This window comes from Arachis hypogaea, chromosome 3 (assembly GCF_003086295.3).
Source record: "Arachis hypogaea cultivar Tifrunner chromosome 3, arahy.Tifrunner.gnm2.J5K5, whole genome shotgun sequence".
Taxonomy (NCBI): Eukaryota; Viridiplantae; Streptophyta; class Magnoliopsida; order Fabales; family Fabaceae; genus Arachis; species Arachis hypogaea.
The window spans coordinates 51,957,910-51,971,439 of record NC_092038.1 but is presented as its reverse complement, the minus strand read 5'-3'; the positions used below and the strand labels follow the sequence as shown (position 1 = coordinate 51,971,439).

The 13,530-nt window shown below is 38.8% G+C and overlaps 1 non-coding gene across 1 annotated transcript; it reads left to right on the top strand.

Moving 5' to 3' along the window:
* The first annotated feature begins 11,419 nt into the window (after nucleotides 1-11,419).
* LOC112793507 (small nucleolar RNA R71) lies at nucleotides 11,420-11,523 on the top strand. Its single transcript, XR_003198192.1, has one exon. It is a non-coding gene; the product is annotated as a small nucleolar RNA R71 (small nucleolar RNA).
* Nucleotides 11,524-13,530: the final 2,007 nt, after the last annotated feature.

Here is a 13,530-nt window from a genome sequence, read left to right as displayed (position 1 = left end):
AGCTCAAAGTTGTTTGCTCCAATGGCAGGGATAGAGATGCTTCTCCCATAAAAGTCGGGAGTAGGTGCAGTAAAGTCACCCAGCACCTTCCTTGCATTATTGGCATTGTTGTTGTTTTCGGCTGCCATAGGTTCTTCTTCTTTGAAGATTTCTGTTAGGTCCTCTACAGAGAGTTGTGCTTTGGCTTCTCTTAGCTTTCTCTTCAAGGTCCTTTCAGGTTCAGGATCAGCCTCAACAAGAATGCTTTTGTCCTTGCTCCTGCTCATAAGAAAGAGAAGGGAACAAGAAAATGTGGAATCCTCTATGTCACAGTATAGAGATTCCTTTAGGTGTCAGAGGAAAAGAAAAGTAGAAGACAGAAGTAGAAAATTCGAACTTATCAAAGAAGATGGAGTTCAAATTTTGCATTAAGGAATAGTGTTAGTCCATAAATAGAAGGATGTGAGAAGAAGGGAAGTAATTTTCGAAAATTAAGTAAAGATTTTGAAAACATTTTTGAAAAACACTAATTGATTTTCGAAAATGAAAGTGGAAAAGAAATCAAGTAATTTTTGAAAAAAATTTTGAAATTAGAAATCAAAAGGATTTGATTGAAAACTATTTTGAAAAAGATGTGGTTAAGAAGATATGATTAGTTTTAAAAAGATGTGATTGAGAAGATATGATTTGAAAAACATTTTAAGAAGATTTGATTTTGAAAATTAAAAACTTGGCTAACAAGAAAATATATGATTCAAACATTAAACCTTTCTCAACAGAAAAGGCAACATACTTGAAATGTTGAATCAAATCATTAATTGATAGCAAGTATTTTTAAAAATAGAAAGAAATTTATTTTGAAAACATATGATTGAAAAGATATGATTTGAAAAAGATTTGATTTTGAAAAAGTTTGAAAACTGAAAAAAAAAATCTGTATTAAAAACAAAATCTTCCCTCTTGTGCCATCCTAGCGTTAAACGCCCATAATGGTGCACATTCTGGCGTTTAACGCCCAAAACTATACCCTTTTGTGCGTTAAACGCCCAACCAGGTACCCTGGCTGGCGTTTAAACGCCAGTCTGTCCTTCTTCACTGGGCGTTTTGAACGCCCAGCTTTTTCTGTGTAATTCCTCTGCTGTATGTTCTGAATCTTCAATTCTCTGTATTATTGACTTGAGAAGACACAAAAAAAAAATATTTTTGGATTTTTAATAATAAGGAAAAATCAAAATGCAACAAGAATCAAATAACAATGCATGCAAGACACCAAACTTAGCAGTTTGTATACTACTGACACTAATGAGAATGCATATGAGACACACAAAACACTCAAGTCAAGAGAATTTAAAGATTAGAGTAAGAAATCATCAAGAACATCTTGAAGATCACTAAGACACATGAATGAATGCATGCAATTGACACCAAACTTAATATGAGACACTAGACTCAAACAAGAAATTTTTGGATTTTATGATTTTGTAAATTTTTTATGCTTTTTTCGAAAATTAAGTGGAAAAGAAAATAAAGGTATCAAAATTCTTAATGAGAATTCCAGGAATCATGCAATGTTTAGTCTAAGACTCCGGTCCAGGAATTAGACATGGCTTCACAGCCAGCCAAGCTTTCAAAGAAAGCTTCGGTCCAAAACACTAGACATGGCCAATGGCCAGCCAAGCCTTAGCAGATCACTGCTCCAACAGCAAGATTGATAGAAATCAACATGCTCTTGTGATGATAAGTTGAAACCTCGGTCCAATGAAATTAGACATGGCTTCACAGCCAGCCAGACTTCAACAAATCATCATGAAACTCTAGAATTCGTCTTTAAGAACTCCGAAAAAAAATACCTAATCTAAGCAACAAGATGAACCGTCAGTTGTCCAAACTCAACAATCCCCGGCAACGGCGCCAAAAACTTGGTGGACGAAATTGTGATCACTACAACTTCACACAACTAACTAGCAAGTGTACTGGGTCGTCCAAGTAATAAACCTTACGCGAGTAAGGGTCGATCCCACAGAGATTGTTGGTATGAAGCAAGCTATGGTCACCTTGTAAATCTTAGTCAGGCAAACTCAAATGGGTATGGTGATAAACGCATAAAACATAAAGATAAAGATAGAGATACTTATGTAATTCATTGGTAGGAATTTCAGATAAGCGTATGAAGATGCCTTCCCTTCCGTCTCTCTGCTTTCCTACTGTCTTCATCCAATCCTTCTTACTCCTTTCCATGGCAAGCTTAAGCAAGGGTTTCACCGTTGTCAGTGGCTACCTCCCATCCTCTCAGTGGAAATGTTCAACGCACCCTGTCATGGCACGGCTATCCATCTGTTGGTTCTCGATCAGGCCGGAATAGAATCCAGTGATTCTTTTGCGTCTGTCACTAACGCCCCGCCTTCAGGAGTTTGAAGCACGTCACAGTCATTCAATCATTGAATCCTACTCAGAATACCACAGACAAGGTTAGACCTTCCAGATTCTCTTGAATGCCGCCATCAGTTCTAGCCTATACCACGAAGACTCTGATCTCACGGAATGGCTGGCTCGTTTGTCAGGCGAGCACTCGGTTGTCAGGCGATCAACCATGCATCGTGTATCAGGAATCCAAGAGATATTCACCCAATCGAAGGTAGAACGGAGGTGGTTGTCAGTCACACGTCCATAGGTGAGAATGATGATGAGTGTCACAGATCATCACATTCATCAAGTTGAAGAACAAGTGATATCTTAGAACAAGAACAAGTGGAATTGAATAGAAGAACAATAGTAATTGCATTAACACTCGAGGTACAGCAGAGCTCCACACCTTAATCTATGGTGTGTAGAAACTCCACCGTTGAAAATACATAAGAACAAGGTCTAGGCATGGCCGTGAGGCCAGCCTCCCAATGATCTAAGAACTAGATGTCCAAAGATGATCAAAAGATCTAAAATGATCCAAAGATGAAAATACAATAGTAAAAGGTCCTACTTATAGAGAACTAGTAGCCTAGGGTGTACAGAGATGAGTAAATGACATAAAAATCCACTTCCGGGCCCACTTGGTGTGTGCTTGGGCTGAGCATTGAAGTATTTTCGTGTAGAGACTCCTCTTGGAGTTAAACGCCAGCTTTGGTGCCAGTTTGGGCGTTTAACTCCCATTTTGGTGCCAGTTCCGGCGTTTAACGCTGGAATTCCTGAGGGTGACTTTGAACGCCGGTTTGGGCCATCAAATTATGAGCAAAGTATGGACTATCATATATTGCTGGAAAGCCCAGGATGTCTACTTTCCAACGCCGTTGAGAGCGCGCCAATTGGGCTTTTGTAGCTCAAGGAAATCCACTTCGAGTGCAAGGAGGTCAGAATCCAACAGCATCTGCAGTCCTTTTTAGTCTCTAAATAAGATTTTTGCTCAGGTCCCTCAATTTCAGCCAGAAAATACCTGAAATCACAGAAAAACACACAAACTCATAGTAAAGTCCAGAAAAGTGAATTTTAACTAAAAACTAATAAAAATATACTAAAAACTAACTAGATCATACTAAAAACATACTAAAAACAATGCCAAAAAGCGTACAAATTATCCGCTCATCACTGCTAGCTTCCCTTCCCCCGACCGACCTGCTCTGATATCATTTTGGATTATGATGAGATCGTTGGTGGCAAAGCTTCACTAGCTACCTTCCGATTATACCTCATAGCCATTCGACGCTTTAAGGCTTCCTCTCTAATCCGAACTCTTTCTCAGACTTCTAGAAGTGGGTCCAGCTCTTCCTTTTGAGCTTGGGAGTTGGTGTCTTCGTGGTAGAGAATCACTTTAAGGGATCCTTCTTCTATTTCCACAGGATTCATTGCCTCCATTCCGTAAGCGATTCAGAATGGTGATTTTCTGGTGGTGGAGTATGGCGTTGTCCGATATGCCCAGAGGACTTGCGGGAGCTCGTCTGCCCAAGCTCCCTTGGCGTCTTGTAATCTCCATTTTAACCTGGCTAGTATGACTTTGTTGGCAGCTTCCGCCTGTCCATTGGCTTGTAGGTGCTCGACAGAGGTGAACTGGTGCTTGATTTTCAAATCGGCTACCAGGTTTCTAAAGCCCGTGTCGGTGAACTGAGTGCCATTGTCTGTGGTAATGGAGCATGGGACCCTAAACCTTGTGACAATGTTTTTGTACAAGAACTTCCGACTTCTTTGGCCGGTAGCAGTGGCTAAAGGTTCAACCTCAATCCATTTTGTGAAATAGTCTATACCTATAATAAGGAATTTGACTTGTCTTGACCCCTAGGGGAAGGGTCCGAGGAGGTCGAGCCCCCACTTTGCAAATGGCCAGGGTGAAGTAATGCAGATGAGCTCCTCAGGTGGAGCTATATGGAAGTTAGCGTGCTTCTGACATGGTGGGCATGTCTTGACAAACTCTGTTTCTTCCTTTGACAAGGTCGGCCAGAAAAACCCAGCTCGAAGTACCTTTTTGGAAAGAGCTCGTGCTCCAAGATGGTTACCACACATGCCGTTGTGAACTTCCTCCAAGACTTCCCTTGTTGTGGAGGTTGGGATGCATTTTAGGAGGGGGTGTGGAGATCCCTCTTATATATAAGACATTTTTGAGTATGGTGTAGTACTGTGCTTCCCATACTAGTCTTTTTGCTTTCTTTTTATCTGCGGGTAGTGTTTCAGACTTAAGGTAGTTGATTTTGGGAGCCATCCATCCTTGAACCTGACCTGATATGGTTAGGACCTTTTCTTCTTCCAAGATTGATGGGCTTTGCAGTGTTTCTTGGATGAGGCTTCTATTATTCCCCCTGGTTTGGTGCTGGCTAGTTTCGAAAGTGCATCAGCTCGGGCATTCTGCTCCCAAGGCATATGTCAGACCATGTATCCCCAAAATTCTTCTCCCAAAATTCTGGTTTTATCTAGGTATTTTTTCATGGTGGGATCCTTAGCTTGATAGCTCCCTTCTATTTGTGAGGTGATTACTTGTGAGTCACTGAAGATGGTGAGCTTCTGAACTCCCACCTCCCTAGCCAGCCTCAAACTGGCCAGTAGTGCCTCATATTCAGCTTGATTATTTAAGGCGGGGAATTCAAATTTCAATTATAGCTTGATTTGGGTTCCATGATCACTTTCTATAATTACATCCGTGCCACTCTCGGTTTTGTTCGAGGAGCCGTCCACGTAGAGATTCCATTTTGTGGGAGTACCTGGGGTGTTAGTGTACTCGGCAATGAAATCGGCCAGATACTGTCATTTGATGGCTGTCCGAGCTTCATAATGAAGGTCAAATTCGGATAACTCGACTGCCCACTATAGGATTCTTCCAGTCTGTTTTCTGTAAGATGCCTTTTATGGGCCGGTTGGTCCGAACTCTGATAATGTGAGCTTGAAAGTTTGGGCGGAGTCGTCGAGAAGTGAGTATAAGGGCTTGGGCGAAGTAAATGGGTTCTTGCCCACTTTCATCTTTTCTTACTAGTGTTGATGCTATTGCCCGACTTCCTACGGCGAGATATAATATGAGCTCTTCACCTTCCCGTGGTCGGGTAAGGATGGCTGGTTGCCCCAGGAATTTCTTGAAATCCTGGAAGGCTTGTTCGTACTCTGGGGTCCACTCAAACCTCTTTTCCTTCCTTAATGTTTCATAGAAGGCGAGAGATTTTAAAGCTGATCCAGCTAAAAATCTTGATAGGGTTGCCAGTCTTCCGTTGAGCTGTTGCACCTCTTTGACGCAGGTTAGACTTTTCATGTTGAGTATAGCCTGGCATTTATCTGGGTTCGCCTCAATTCCTCACTGGGTGAGCATGAAGCCCCAAAATTTGCCAGCTTCTACTGCAAAGTTGCACTTTATGGGGTTAAGTCACATCCCGTGCTTTCTTATGGTGTCGAACACTCTGGTGAGGTCAGACAAAATTGATTCCTCACTTTGTGTTTTAATCAGCATGTCATCTTGGTGCACGAAATTGTGATCATCAACAATGGCACCAAAAACTTGGTAGCGCTCTCAAACGTGAATCACACTTAGTCACAACTCCGCACAACTGACCAGCAAGTGCACTGGGTCGTCCAAGTAATACCTTACATGAGTAAGGGTCGATCCCACGGAGATTGTTGGTATGAAGCAAGCTATGGTCATCTTGTAAATCTCAGTTAGGCGGATAGTAAATGTTATGGAATTTTCGAATAATAAATAAAATAGAAAATAAAGATAGAGTTACTCATGTAATTCAATGGTGGGAATTTCAGATAGGTGTGTGGAGGTGCTTGTCCCTGTTGGATCTCTACTTTCCTACTGTCTTCCTTCAATCCTTCTTATTCCTTTCCATGGCAAGCTGTATGTAGGGCATCACCGTTGTCAATGGCTACATCCCATCCTCTCAGTGAAAAAGGTCCAAATGCTCTGTCACGGCACGGCTAATCATCTGTCGGTTCTCGATCATGTTGGAATAGAATCCCTTGATTCTTTTGTGTTTGTCATCACGCCCAACAATCGCAAGTTTGAAGCTCGTCACAGTCATTCAATCCCAAAATCCTACTCGGAATACCACAGACAAGGTTTAGACATTCTGGATTCTCATGAATGCCGCTATCAATCTAGCTTATACAACGAAGATTCTGATTAAGGAATCCAAGAGATATGCGCCCGGTCTAAGGTAGAACGGAAGTGATTGTCAGTCACGCGTTCATAGTTGAGAATGATAATGAGTGTCACGGATCATCACATTCATCATGTTGAAGTGCAACGAATATCATAGAATAAGAACAAGCGGAATTGAATAGAAAATAGTAGTAATTGCATTGAAACTTGAGGTACAGCAGAGCTCCACACCCTTAATCTATGGTGTGTAGAAATTCCACCGTTGAAAATACATAAGTGATAGTAGTCCAGGCATGGCTGAATGGCCAGCCCCCAAAATATGATGTGTATTCGAAAATAAAGGAGAAGGACCCCCTAATACAATAGTAAAATGTTCTATTTATACTAAAACTAGCCACTAGGGTTACAGGGATAAGTAATTGATGCAGAAATCTATTTCCGGGGCCCACTTAGTGTGTGTTTGGGCTGAGCTTGAGCTTTACACGAGCTGAGGCTTCTTTTGGAGTTGAACAGCAAGTTGTAACATGCTTTTGGCGTTCAACTCTGGTTCATGACGTGTTTCTGGCGTTTGACTCCAGAATGTAGCGTGGAACTGGCGTTGAGCGCTAGTTTGCGTCGGCTAATCACGAATAAAGTATGGACTATTATATATTTCTGGAAAGCTTTGGATGTCTACTTTCCAACACCTTTGAGAGCGCACCATTTGGAGTTCTGTAGCTCCAGAAAATCCATTTCGAGTGCAGCGAGGTTAGAATCCAACAGCATCAGCAGTCCTTTGTCAGCCTTCTTATCAGAGTTTTGCTCAGGTCTCTCAATTTTAGCCATAAAAAACCTGAAATCACAGAAAAATACACAAACTCATAGTAAAGTCCAGAAACGTGAATTTAACATAAAAACCAATGAAAACATCCCTAAAAGTAGCTAGATCCTACTAAAAACTACCTAAAAACAATGCCAAAAAGCGTATAAATTTTTCGCTCATCACAACACCAATCTTAAATTGTTGCTTGTCCCCAAGCAACTGAAAATCAATTAGGATAAAAAGAAGAGAATATACTATAAATCCCAAAATATCAATGAATATTAATTCTAATTAGATGAGCGGGACTTGTATCTTTTTGCTTCTGAACAGTTTTGGCATCTCACTTTTTCCTTTGAAGTTTAGAATGATTGGATTCTATAGGAACTTAGAATTTCAGATAGTAGTATTGATTCTCCTAGTTAAGTATGTTGATTCTTGAACACAGCTACTTTTATGAGTCTTGGTCGTGGCCCTAAGCACTTTGTTTTCCAGTATTACCACCAGATACATAAATGCCACAGACACATGACTGGGTGAACCTTTTCAGATTGTGACTCAGCTTTGCTAAAGTCCCCAGTTAGAGGTGTCCAGAGCTCTTAAGCACACTATTTTTGCTTTGGATCACAACTTTAACCACTCAGTCTCAAGCTTTTCACTTGGACCTTCATGACACAAGCACATGGGTAGGGACAGCTTGATTTAGCCACTTAGGCCTGGATTTTATTTCCTTGGGCCCTCCTATCCATTGATGCTCAAAGCCTTGGATCCTTTTTACCCTTGCGTTTTGGTTTTAAGGGCTATTGGCTTTTTTTGCTTGCCTCTTTTTCTTTCTATTTTTTTTCGCCAAATTGTTTTTCTTTTTTTCTTTTCACAAGCTTTTGCTTTTTCACTGCTTTTTCTTGCTTCAAGAATCAATTTCATGATTTTCAGATTTTCAATAGCATTTCTCTTTGTTCATCATTCTTTCAAGAGCTAACAATTTTAACATTCATAAACAACAAGATAAAAAATATGCACTGTTCAAGCATTCATTCAGAGAACAAAAAGTATTGTCACCACATCAATATAATTAAACTAAATTCAAGGATGAATTCGAAACTCATGTACTTCTTGTTCTTTTGAATTAAAAACATTTTTCATTTAAGAAAGGTGAAGCATTCATGGAATTGTTTATAGCTTAAGACATAGACACTAGACACTAATGATCATGTAGTAAAGACACACAAATATATAGCATAAAAATGAAAATAGCAAATAAATAGACAAGAAGATTAAGGAATGAGTCCACCTTAGTGTGGGTGGTATCTCCCTCTTGAAGATCAATGGAGCGTCTGAGGTCCTCTATGTTTTTGAGCTCCTCTATGTCTCTTCCTTGCCTTTGTTGCTTGATCCCTAGTGATTTTGGTGCTCCTATCCTTAGTTGCTCCCAATAATTATGTAGAGGAAAATGTATCCTCTGAGGTATCTCAGGGATTTCTTGATGAGGGAATTCCTCATGCTCTCTTGATGTGCAGTCAAATGCTCTTCTACTGAGCTATGGACCCTTGAGATGAATCTCTCCATATCCCATGACTCGGAGGTGGAAAATTTTTTTGTCTTCCCTTTTCTCTTTTTTTTTGAGGTTTCTCTGGCCTTAGGTGCCATCAATGGTTATGGAAAAACAAAACAAAGCTATGCTTTTACCAAACCAAACTTAAAATGTTGCTCGCCCTCGAGCAAAGAAGAAAGAATGGAAGGAGAAGAAGATATGGAGGAGAGGGAGAGATGTGTATGTTTTGGCCATATGGGTGGGATTGAGTGGGAAAGAATTTTGAATTTTGAAGGTAGGTGGGGTTTATGAGAAAGAGTGGATGGATTATGAGGAGGGAAGGTGAGTGGAGGAAGGTGGGGATCTTGTAGGGTCCACAGATCCTAAGATGATCCTGTGGGGCCCACAGATCTTGAGGTGTCAAGGATTTACATCCCTGCACCAATTAGGCATGTAGAATGCCTTTGCATACAATTCTGGCATTTAAACGCCGAAGTGATGCTCATTCTGGGCGTTCAATGCCCATGTGCAGCATGTTTCTGGCGTTCAGTGCCAGCTCTCCTTAGGGGACATTCCTGGCATTTGAACGCCGAGATGTTGCTTGTTTCTGGCGTTCAACACCAGATCCATGCTCTATTCTAGCGTTGAACGCCAGCCAGATGCTCCTTACTGGCGTTTAAACGCCAGTAAGTCCTTCCTCCAGGGTGTGATTTTTCTTCTGTTGTTTTTGATTCTGTTTTTAATATTTCTTTCGTGACTCCACATGATCATGAACCTAATAAAACATAAAAGAACAATGAAAATAAAATAAAATTAGATAAGTAAAAATTGGGTTGCCTCCCAACAAGTGCTTCTTTAATGTCAATAGCTTGACAATGGGCTCTTATGGAGCCACACAGGTGATCAGGTCAATGTTGTATAGTCCCAACACCAAACTTAGAGTTTGGTTGTGGGGATTCAACACCAAACTTAGAGTTTGGTTGTGGCCTCCCAACACCAAACTTAGAGTTTGACTGTGGGGGCTCTGTTTGACTCTGTACTAAGAGAAGCTTTTCATGCTTCCTCTCCATTGTTAAAGAAGGAGATCCTTGAGCTTTAAACACAAGGTAGTCCCCATTCAATCGAAGGACTAATTCTCCTCTGTTAACATCTATCACAGCTCCTGCTGTGGCTAGGAAGGGTCTTCCAAAGATGATGCATTCATCCTCCTTTTTCCTAGTGTCTAAGATTATGAAATCAGCAGGGATGTAAAGGCCTTCAACCTTTACCAACACATCCTCTACCAATCCATAAGCTTGTCTTACTGACTTGTCTACCATTTGTAATGAGAATAAGGCAGGTTGTACCTCAATGATCCCCAGCTTCTCCATTACAGAGAGTGGCATAAGATTCATGCCTGACCCTAGGTCACACAGAGCTTTCTCAAAGGTCATGGTGCCTATGGTACAGGATATTACGAATTTGCCAGGATCTTGTCTCTTTTGAGGAAAAGTTTGCTGAACCCAGGTATCTAGTTCACTAATAAGCAAGGGAGGTTCACCTTCCCAAGTCTCATCACCAAATAACTTGGCATTCAACTTCATGATAGCTCCTAAATATTGAGCAACTTGCTCTCCAGTTACATCTTCATCCTCTTCAGAGGAAGAATAGTCTTCAGAGCTCATGAATGGCAGAAGGAGGTTTAATGGGATCTCTATGGTCTCTATATGAGCCTCAGATTCCCTTGGGTCCTCAATAGGAAACTCCTTCTTGCTTGAGAGACGTCCCATGAGGTATTCCTCATTGGGATTCACGTCCTCTCCTTCCTCTCTAGGTTCGGCCATATTGATTATGTCAATGTCCTTGCACTCTCTTTTTGGATTCTCTTCAGTATTGCTTAGGAGAGTACTAGGAGGAGTTTCAGTGATTTTCTTACTCAGTTGGCCCACTTGTGCCTCTAGATTTCTAATGGAGGACCTTGTTTTACTCATGAAACTTAAAGTGGCCTTAGACAGATCAGAGACTAAATTTTCTAAGTTAGAGGTACTCTGTTTATAATTCTCTGTCTGTTGCTGAGAAGATGATGGATAAGGCTTAATATTGCTGAGCCTATTTCTTCCACCATTATTAAAGCCTTGTTGAGACTTTTGTTGATCCTTCCATGAGAAATTTGGATGATTTCTCCATGATGAATTATAGGTGTTTCCATAAGGTTCACCCATATAATTTACCTCTGCTATTGCAGGGTTCTCAGGATCATAAGCTTATTCTTCAGAAGATGCCTCTTTAGTATGTTGTCTTCAGGATCATAGATCATTGCAGATTATTGGCATTCAGAGCATCAATTTCAAGAACTCCATTCCTTTGAGGCGTCCCATTATTCACGAAATTCCTCTCAGAAGTGTACATGAACTGGTTATTTGCAACCATGTCAATAAGTTCTTGAGCTTCTACATGCATTTTCTTTAGGTGAATGGATCCACCTGTAAAATGGTCCAATGACATCTTAGAGAACTCAGATAGACCATAATAGAATATATCTATCATGGTCCATTCTGAAAACATGTCAGAAGGACATCTTTTGGTCATCTGCTTGTATCTTTTCCAAGCTTCATAAAGGGATTCACCATCTTTTTGTTTGAAGGTTTGAACATCCACTCTAAGCTTGCTCAACTTTTGAGGAGGAAAGAACATAGCCAAGAAGGCCGTGACCAACTTATCCCAGGAGTCCAGGCTATCTTTAGGTTGAGAGTCCAACCATGCTCTAGCTGTGTCTCTTACAATAAAAGGGAAAAGTATGAGCCTGTAGACTTCAGGATCTACTCCATTAGTCTTAACAGTCTCACAGATCTGCAAGAACTCAGTTAAGAACTGGTAAGGATCTTCTGAAGAAAGTCCATGAAACTTGCAGTTCTGTTGCATTAGAGAAACTAATTGAGGTTTCAGCTCAAAATTTTTTGCTCCAATGGCAGGAATTGAGATGCTTCTTCCATCAAACTTGGAAGTAGGTGTAGTATAATCACCAAGCATCCTCCTTGCATTATTGTTGTTTGGTTCGGCTGCCATCTTCTTTTCTTGTTCGAAAATTTCAGCAAGGTTGTCTCTGGATTGTTGTAATTTAGCTTCTCTTAGTTTCCTCTTCAGAGTCCTTTCAGATTATGGATCAGCTTCAACAAGAATGCCTTTTTTCTTGTTCCTGCTCATATGAAAGAGAAGAGAACAGAAAAAGAAGAGGAATCCTCTATGTCACAGTAAAGAGGTTCCTTATTGTTAGTAGAAGAAGAAAGGGAATAAGAGTAAAGAAGAATGAATAATCCAAACACAAGGGTGAGGATAGAGGCAGTGATTTGAGATGAAGAGAAGTGTTAGTGAATAAATAAATAGAAGAAGAGGAGAGGGAAGGAATTTCGAAAATAAATTTTGAAAAAGTAGTTAGTGATTTTCGAAAATAAAGATAAGAAATGAAATTAAAATTAAAATTTAAAATAATTAATTAAAGAAAAAGAATTTTTGAAAAAGAGGGAGGTATTTTCGAAAATTAGAGAGAGAAAAGTTGTTAGGTGGTTTTGAAAAAGATAAGAAACAAACAAAAAGTCAAATAGTTAGTTGAAAAAGATTTGAAAATCAAATTTGAAAAGATAAGAAGATAAGAAGTTAGAAAAGATATTTTAAAATCAAATTTTTGAAAAAAAGATAAAATTTTGAAAAAGATATGATATAAAAGATAAGATAAAAAGATATGATTAAAAAGATTTAATTTTTAAAATTAAAATTGATTACTTGACTAACAAGAAACTACAAGATATGATTCTAGAATTTAAAGATTGAACCTTTCTTAACAAGAAAGTAACAAACTTCAAATTTTTGAATCAATCACATTAATTGTTAGTAAATTTTTGAAAATTTTAAAATAAAATTAAGAAAAAGATTTTTGAAAAATTAAAATAAAAAATTCGAAAATAAATAAAAAAATTAAAAAGAATTGATTTTTGAAAAAGATTTTGAAAAGATAAGATTTTTAAATTTGAAATTTTGACTTGACTAACAAGAAATAACTAATTTTAAAATTTTTTTGACTAAGTCAACTCAAATTTTCGAAATTTTGAGAGAAAAAAAGAAAAGATATTTTTTTGATTTTTGAATTTTTAATTATGAGAGAGAAAAACATAAAAAAATGACTCACAACATGAAAATTATGAATCAAAACACATAATGCATGCAAGAACACTATGAATGTCAAGATGAACACCAAAAATATTTTGAAGATCATGATGAACATCAAGAACATGTTTTTGAAAAATTTTTGATGCAAAGAAAACATGTAAGACACCAAACTTAGAAATCTTTAATGCTTATACAATATGAATGCAAAGATGCACATGAAAAACAATAAAAGACACAAAGCAAGAAAACATCAAGATCAAATAAGAAGACTTACCAAGAACAACTTGAAGATCATGAAGAACACTATGAATGCATGAATTTTCGAAAATTGCAAGAACAATATGAATATGCAATTGACACCAAACTTAAAACATGACACAAGACTCAAACAAGAAACACAAAAATATTTTTGATTTTTATAATTTTATGATTTTTTTGGATTTTCTTTTATTTTTTTTTCGAAAAACATATATAGAACAAAAGAAAAAGAAAATAAGAAATCCAAAATTT